This window comes from Branchiostoma lanceolatum, chromosome 4 (assembly GCF_035083965.1).
Source record: "Branchiostoma lanceolatum isolate klBraLanc5 chromosome 4, klBraLanc5.hap2, whole genome shotgun sequence".
In the NCBI taxonomy this organism is placed as follows: domain Eukaryota; kingdom Metazoa; phylum Chordata; class Leptocardii; order Amphioxiformes; family Branchiostomatidae; genus Branchiostoma; species Branchiostoma lanceolatum.
The window spans coordinates 17,937,059-17,946,323 of NC_089725.1; the positions used below are offsets into that span (position 1 = coordinate 17,937,059).

The 9,265-nt window shown below is 40.9% G+C and overlaps 1 protein-coding gene across 4 annotated transcripts in view; it reads right to left on the reverse strand.

Annotated features, from left to right (window-relative positions):
* Window positions 1-6,789, reverse strand: part of LOC136433038 (protein numb homolog) — a 28,829-nt gene extending 22,040 nt beyond the window's left edge. For all 4 annotated transcript variants that reach the window (XM_066424805.1, XM_066424807.1, XM_066424806.1 and 1 more), the window contains exon 1: window positions 6,390-6,789. The gene's annotated coding sequence lies outside the window, so the exon portion shown is untranslated. The remainder of the gene's footprint in view (window positions 1-6,389) is intronic.
* Window positions 6,790-9,265: the final 2,476 nt, after the last annotated feature.

A 9,265-nucleotide genomic window follows, 5' to 3' on the forward strand; every position in this document is an offset into this window, starting at 1 on the left:
ATACACTGCATACAAAGCACTACCTGAAGTGTGAATATCAGTAAAAATAATCATTGACTTACCAACAGAACACCAAAAATTCATAGCATTCTCTTTGTCAATGTCATTGGTAATTCACTACTAATTGTAGACATGACATTTTGATGCTGATAATTTAACACTGAAAAACAATTCTTTGCTACATGGGGATTATTTCAAAGGAGTCATTGATGGTCAAAAATTTGAATTTCAGAAACACATACATGTGATACATCATGTACGATAAAGCAATGATAAAATAAAGAAAAAGGCATTTGTAACCTTTCGGGGGGGGGGGGGGCAATCCTAGCCTGGTTACTAGCCTACAGTTATGTTTTCTCCCCTTGAACACCAAACTAGCACACATCAGGAGCAAGCACACGACGAACTAGGACCAAGGAGGTTACATACGGTAGTCTACCACTGGTAGTAGGCCCAAGCCTGGGTACTGTCCTAGTAACCACACATGCATTAATGTATAATGTGCATTGAGCACTACACAGAAGGAACACCAAGGCTACAGTACATTATACTTCATAAAAACACAGACAGGTATCCTTGAAACCACGTTCAGTATTCCATCAAACTAGTCCACACAGACTTTCCATTCAAGGTTACCGTGAGCCCTGTGGCCCCTGTAGTTCAACAACACATCTTTGTTGTCCCTTTACCAGTCAGGTGACTGGATTAGAAGGATTCCCAACAGTGTCAACACTGGTGTGTGCGTGACCCACGATGCTAATTGTCTGATCATGTTTTCTCCCCCTCCTTTTGTTTCTTCACTGTCTGGTATTCTGTAACAAGTTGTCACCTGCTGGCTATGGTGAATTGTGCTTTATTTGATATTTCTGTTGTGCAAAATCAAACGACAGTACCCCCCCCCCTCCCGAAACAACTAATAAGCCCTGATGAATCCTAAGCCTACTGTTGAAAATTGCTCCATAGCTATAGCAGATAATAACAACAACAATAGCATATTTTACTGTTCCAAAGAATCAAGCAGCCATTTAGTTCAATAATTCTTTGACTGAGTTCTGCCAAGTACAAATTTTATGCTTCAAATACACAGAAAAACAGGTGTTTCTCATGTTTTTTAAACACATAACACAACAAGACAACTACAGTACCTCACCCCATTACCAATGGTGTTATACGGCTACCTGCAAATGGTTGTGTCAGTAAGGGCCTCTTTAGACCTACGACATTTTACGATCGTGCGATCATCGTCGTGGGCGACGTCGCCGGCGACGGTATTTTTTGGCCGTCTAAAGACGATCAAAACAATCGTGCGACGGCAATAAACGGGAAATCCTTGAATTGTCGTGCGACCACCTCGGACCCAGTCGCACGACGTTCAGCGGGGGGGCCTGTGGCTGTGTTTTTCTCGTCTAAAGAAGAATCGTCGCCGGCGACGGAAGTGGGTGATATGCTAATAAGCCTACAGTATGCTGTTTCCTGTCCGGGAAGGAAAGTTTCTATCGTTTTCTTTGTAAATATGCATGCAGTTAGCAATGGAAACATATTTTTCTCATCCGAAACCGGTTATTCCGGCGCGACGCCCTGCTACCAGTGGCTACTTCTCTAGTATGCCCCTATTCCTCGATCCCCGGGACATCCCCGGCGGCGGCCACGAACTCGGGTTAAATGCCGTCCGTCTCTGTACCAGCCTCAATCTCTTTCTTTGTTGAGCACCGTTCTCAACGTCTCATCTGCAGGGCAACAGTTGTTACAAAGTCAGTAAAAGCTTCATCTTTTGACGAAAACAAGCGGTTCCCACGCCATTTTGAATTTGAGCGCAAGAGGTCACTTTGGGTCACACCCGCACATCGATGGAATTCTGCGCCGCGGGGGTCCCGTGATATTTCCTGACCGTGTGTCTAAAGAAAACTGTCGCCTACGACGATGATCGCACGACTGTATAACATTGTAGGTCTAAAGTGCGCCTAAAACAGAAGGTAACTGCCAGACTTAACTGCCTGAGAAATTGAACGTTATCACCAGTCAAACAGTCCAAACGACCCAAGCGCTTGACTACATGAGCACATATGTTATATTGTCCTCAGACAGAGTTGCTGTGTATGTTTTGTCTGTAGAAACAATTAAGAACAACACAACAGCCTAACCGGCATAACTAATTACCCTGGGTGGAAATTGATCTATTTTGCATGTGCTTATCTATCAGAAAATCATGTGTACACATCTGGTGCATTGAATACAATTTTAACAGCCCAACAAACGGTCCACTCATTTGCAATATCAGCTACACAGTAGCTACATAGCTACAGTATATATCACTATGCGCCTGTTAAGCAGGACTGTCGCTCTAGAAGGCTGGTTCTACAGGTTATATAACATCTTTGGTTCTACAAAACGGTTGTTCATTACCCTTGAAACTTCATTTCATACAGAACTATGGCATAAACCTAATGGTGCACTGAACACATTACAGTCAAACTGCCAGGAGAGAGAGAGAGTTATTGGCCACAAACAGTGAAACACTGATTAAAAATGTGTAACTTCTGAATCAGCCTAGACAGTTTTCCTGTTGATACTAAAATTGCCCACAAAGTAGTCATATCCTTCTTTGTAGAGGTCCGACAGGAAGGAATTCAGAGCATACCCATATGACGAGATCTTTCCTCATTGTTAGACCCCTGCTATAAGTGAGAAAATTAAATAATGTACATGTACCCTATAGCTGTCCTACAATGTACCTATGCCTGCAGCCTGGGTCATGCAAAATAGCCATCGTCTGGAGGATGCTGGAATGTTGTAAGAACCCTAATTGGCTATAGTAATTTACTAATTAGCTTAGTACTGCTCTCCTGCATCTTTCAGGCAGCTTAGCTCCCCCTTATCTACATGTTAATCAATAATTCTGAGTCAATGTCTTCTCACTGAGAGGAAACAAAGCAATAGCCTTTTTTCTGCAAACCCACATGATATAGACTTGCTCCTAGAACTAGATATGCAGACATACCATACTCTAGACTGTCTCCTCCTTTAAAAACAACAGCCAAGTCAGCCTTGAATAAAAGAAGAAGGAAAAGTAAACCATGGGGCCACAGTACCAAACTCAGACAAGACATTAAATCTAAGTTGTCTCTGTTGGGATCTGCCTGTCCTATTAAAGTATAATACGAATTATCAGCCATCAATAACCCTGCAATTATCATGGACCACATTCTTCTGAAATCTTTGTTTGCAGAGCCCTGATGATAGTGATATTGAGTTATAGTATATGTTGAAGCTATTTCATGCATCAGCAAGAACTCCATGTATAAATTACATGTAACCTGGTAACATGATCTATGGTTAACATTGATATGATTTTCCAGGTTCTGCATGAATTAGGATCTTCACAGGAGCCCAACATCAGTCATATACATGCATTATGATATCAGTGCAACCTACCTGGCAAGGTGTACTAGATTGTGTATAGTATATAAAACATTAATGTAACATACTTTGTGGTCCGTTATAAGTGTGGTTAATACATAACTAAATACAGACTGTTATTGCTTATCAAACATTGAACCCTTTGCGCATATGAAGAAGTAAGTAACCAAAAGGCACATCACTCAATGGCTGCCTCAATTACTCATGGAAGCAGGCCAGCAAAAATGCCAGATGACGATCCAGTGTTGAAAAGTTGATTTTGCATGTTTGCTCAGTTCATCTTTTGAAGCATGTGGCATATACCAATCAACTGACATGCAGTGTTTATGTTCCAATGCTCCAAAAATAAACAGTACCCCCACAGAGGCAGAGGGAACCACACTCCATCAACTGTAGGAACCAAGCACAAAGCTTTGGAGTTTCCCTAACATATGCTTTACATCTCAGTCCTTTGTGGGTTCATGCCAACTTGGAGACAGTCAAAGGAAATGAAAAAAATCCATCAAGACCCCTGTTGTTTGATCTAGTTGACCTATGAATTACGACTATGGCTCCCTTGTGTTCATGCTTGTAATTGAAACATTTATAACAGGGAGCTTCTTTTTTCAATTACAACTGAAAACTGTAATCCCCTGGGCTAAGGGCAGTCTACATATGCATATGTACAGAAGAGATAAAAATTCCCCTGCATTTTCTACCATTAACTTTATGTGATGAAATCTGGTGAGTGACCTAATTTTCTCTGTACCCATGTACAAGTCTTGGTCCCCGGGGTAATGTGGAAATATTTCATGCATTTTGCAGTGTTGAAAAGGTTGATAGCATCTACCTTTAATAGGCCTTAATTTATGTTGCACTCCGGGTGTGACAACGCAGCACTCTGTATTTTATGAAGGCTCCATATATTACTGATAAACTGCTAACAAATAAACACTTCAAAATGCAACCATATTAAATAACCCTCAGTATTACTGCCAGTTAAGTCAGTAAATTGGACAATTCACATGGCACTTAAATTTTAAAGCAATGTTCATATTTTGTAGCTTGTAGCTTCTACTCCATTTTCAAAGATGTCAAGGCCTCAACACCAAAAGGCTTTTAAACACTGTAGTACTTAAGGTATGTGTTATGTTGATCATTTATAACACTTTTTCTGCAATACATTTACTTATATATATATATATATATATACTAGATTTCTCTCTACTAGTCATTAGATGGGCCCACATTAGAAGGTTAAAATAGATTCATGTGCACGACCCAAAATGACACATTTGCAACTATCACAACAACAGCCTACATGTATCCAGATCAAAATTTCCTACACCTGCTGTGTTACTGATGAAATATCATTACTGATAGTATATACTTACTGGTGCCTGTAAAAGTGCCCAGTATATCTAGAAGTTGAATTTAAGGGTGTGAAATCGTAGACCACAGAAATGCTGTCATGCCTGGGTATTTACTTCTAAAACATTCACCCATCTGTTACATGCTGCCCTGGTCCTGCTTCAGTTCAAATGTTTACCTAACCACTGTATCTTCAGCTCAGTCAACACCTATCATGAATGCCTCAGGCCAAAACTTCAGATGCATGCTGTCTGCTAACACATATTCATAGTCAAAAACCAAAACAAAACATTAAGCTCTAATAATCAGGTAGTGGCCACTAATAGGTCTGTGTATAAAATACTATAAAGTAAAACACAACAACCTTTTAAAGGGTGATGACACAGGTGTCAGGACTGATCAGGTAATACACCATTATAATCATGGCCATTTCTAGACGAATAAACGACTAATGATTACCATGCATTTCAATCATGTGAACTACTAGTACCTACACTCCCATACTGCATAATTCTAGCAATACTTTAAGACAAATCACTTGTTTCTTTATCAACTACATGTACTATAGGCTTGAGGCTACATAGTACACAAAGCACAACAGTGTCTTACAGAGAAGCTCAACTACAATATACTAACGTTAGTTATCTGGTCTACACTACAGCCCATGCAATGTAACACTACTAACAGATCTTAATTTTTTTAAATAAGACTTGGTCAATTTCTCATTCCATTACCAACATGATGAGTTTGATGACAAACAACAACTTAGCAATTGTCTAACCAAGTTGTATTATATGTACTTTTAAGTTTCACATACATTTAATGATACATAATTGTCACAGACTAGCATTTCTGTGGGTATTCAATCCCAAGAGACAATTTCCCACTGATGACAAAAATGTTCACATCTTGTTTACATTTGAGTGAGTTCAGCAGGTGGGCATGCTCCTACAGGAAGTGAGGTCATCCCTTGTTACCTCACACACAATTGGTTTGACTGTCTCTGGCTGTATACACAGTAAAATAAGACAGAAGATAGGGTATCTCTGTAGAGAGTTACAAAGTCCCTTGAAAGAGTACACACCGAAGTGGTTACAGCACACAACCACACCCTGGTTATCCCAGTGTCTGCAGCACCCACTTGTGTATGTGTAATCAGTGGAGGAATTTGCAGTGATCTGTTGATTAGTAATGATTCATACCTGGGCATGAATAACTATGGACGTGGGCTGGTAGAGACACGGAGTTTAGATACTAGTACATAACTGGATGTACGGTACAGTAAATCGGTTTATACCCCTCCCAAACTCAGGCATTTTTACTCCCACATCTCTGGCCTAGTTGGGAGGGGGGCATGATTTTTCGACAGCAAGGGATTTTAGGACATCTTCCACACAGTCGAGCAACAGCGAAGTCTTTGGTTGACCATACAGTCAGCCAGTGTAGCATTATACGTATTGATAACCATGCAAGTCTGTGTGTCTCGAAATGTGTGACAGAAAAGAAACAAATGCTGCATTCACCAGAACGATCGACCGCTTGGGACAGAAACATGGCGGCGAGTTGGCCCTGACGCGAAAATACGCGTCTGAAAAGCACAAATTACACATGATCATACTCACCTATTCACTAAATCACTCCTTCTGTATGCTTCCCAGTACTTTTTCCTTCTTCTGTATCAAACTCAATGGTTAAATCCAACGACAGCCGCGACTAGACACCCATTTTCAGCGGTACCGCAGCGTTCATGTACAGCCGGCTGACCGACGAGTGTATCGACTTTCAGGCAGCCTACCGCAGACCGAGCTGCGCCTGATCCAAAATACACGATAAAATCTCCCGCTTTCCTCTCGCTCAAACGTCACGGCAAAACCTGAGACGAGACGAAACGCTTCCTTACTTTTCCACTGAACGTACGGGATATTCGCAAAGGCGATGAAATGAAGTTTAAAGTCCTGGAATGGAAGTTTTGTGAGCAACTTCGCACAGCCGCGGGCGAACGGATGCTGATTGTTTTATGCAAATTTTCAATTTCCGAAGGGCATGTGACGCTATCGGACGCTACCACTCCGTGGGGGTGGTCAACGTCGTTAAATGTCTTACCGTCAATGGTACAAGATGCTTCAATAGACTCGTCCAGACTCCAGCCATTAATGATAGAATTTAGCCAAAATTGGGCAGATGGTTTGTCAAAAGAGGTGAATGCCTACACTTGGGCCAAATACAGTATCAAACAGGGCCAAAATAAACATGGCAGGCCAGCTGCGGGTTTGCGGATTCGATGGGGTGGTCTACAGGGGTGGGCTAGTGGGGTGGGCTACCTCAGCCTCTACCCTTTCTGGACCTCAAGGCTGTGCATGGGGGTTTGGCCTCTTACGGAATTTCCTTGAAGAGGATCTGGGTCAAGCTGTGGGTGGGCTAGAGGGAAGGTAACAGCTGATCATATGGCAGGTGGGGGGGGGGGGTACATGTAGGTGCACCAAGACTGGTAGAAAAGCCATTTATCATAAACAAACTTCTAAGTACTCAGTATACAATTAGGATTTTAGGGAAGAGGTACAAGGGGAAATAAACTGGAAGTTGCATAGGACAGCTAGGGAATGAGAGAGCCTTTGTTTGACAAAATTCAAAACATATGTCTCACATTTAGACTAGAATGTACCTGAATGCATGTGCTTGCATACAATGTACAATGTATTTGTGGTTATGTGTGTCAGTGTGCATGAGCGTGGGTTGGAATGTTTTAAGTGTGTGTGTTTGTACAATGTATAGTGTTGCTTTTGTTGCTCATTTCTTTTTTGTAGCCACAACGCTACTGTCCTGTTGGCCTGACTGAGCAGTATATAAAGGAACAGGGAACATAGTCCTCCATGTTTAAAAATCTAAAACTGGGGATAACAAACTCCTGCACGATGTGAATGTATGCAGTATGCTCATTGCCCACCTCCACCCCCCACTGTAGCATCCCCAAAGCATTTATGATCCTTCAGCAAAATAAAGCATTCTTTCCGGCCCTCCCACAGAGTGACCCATCTTTTCCTCAAGGAAATTCCATTCAATGCTAAACCCCCATGCACAGCCTTGAGGTCCAGAAAGGGTAGATGCTGAGGTAGCCCACCCCACTAGCCCACCCCTGTAGACCACCCCATCGAATCCGCAAACCCGCCAGCTGCAGCCACTTTTGCTGGTTGACTCCCCTGGCAAAATTCAATCAGACCCCAGAGGATTCTGGAGAAGATGTAACCCATGATGAGATGTTACGTAATACAAAAACATCACGGTGTCAATGGCTGCTTTACCATAAATGGTTGTATTTTCTTCAATATGATCACCCTTTTGGCTTATTTTCTATGTGGTGGCCATATAATCCTTAACGTTACAAGTTGTCCACTGATCATTTGAAGATGACATCTTAATATTGAATTAATCCAAGTAATTTAACCTCCTTGATTAATCTAACCAAAGAGGTTTTCAAAATATTGATGTTCCAATACAGTATCAATTAGCCTTAGTTAATTTCTTTGCACTCATTATGCACTTTACACTTACATTTCTATCTAATTACGAATCACATGAACATGAAATCAAAATGAAACCGTTCGGAAATCTCATACCTCCATTAAATATCTAGAACTTTTGTAAATTAATTGTGTAATCTAAGGTTCTTGTCCCATTGATGATACAAATAAGGTTGAAATTAGAATAATCTATCAATGTTACTATTACAAGTCCTTCCCCTTCCGGTAACATTCCATGTTTACGTTTCATCATGAATAATGCATTTTTATGTACAGGGCCTGATGTACACATTCAAGTCAACCTTACACAAGTATGAAATTCCTATCATTTTCCACTAAGGAATTGAGGGAATTCGTTTTGTGTTCTTATTTGGCATAAATGATATCTGTTAATGTTCCACCTGTCATAACTAACATGTCACATTTCATTGTATCTTATGCAAATTAAGTCCTAACTTGCATCTAATTGGACGGAAATCTATTGTAGTCATCCTTTTGAAAATACCTCCAGTTCCAGAGCAAACTGCTAGGGGACCCAAACGTCTTCAAGGGGGCCCAAACACCACTTCTTCCTAATATCAAAAACTACCTGCCACATAAATATCAAGACTATAGCATAAGATAGAAAAACCTGAAGTTCGGCTGCTTTGTCTTTCCAACACCTACCCAGATTCCAAATATCAACATCATCCATCCAGACCTTTTTGAGTTTTGCTGACGACAAGTAGGCAGACTGACACAGACACATCCAAAACAATACCTTCATTTTTCTTGGTGAAAGACTGTCATTTCTCACAGAACCATATTATATCATTCTGATCATTCTTCATATCATCAATCTTAGGTTATAATGTTGGCTTCAGAATACCAATTTTGTCAGGACATTGGATCAATTTTTAACATCATTCACCCTCACATCTTCAAATTCGCATCCAAATCTTTCACACATCAAAGACAAACAAGACACAGTTAGCCAACAG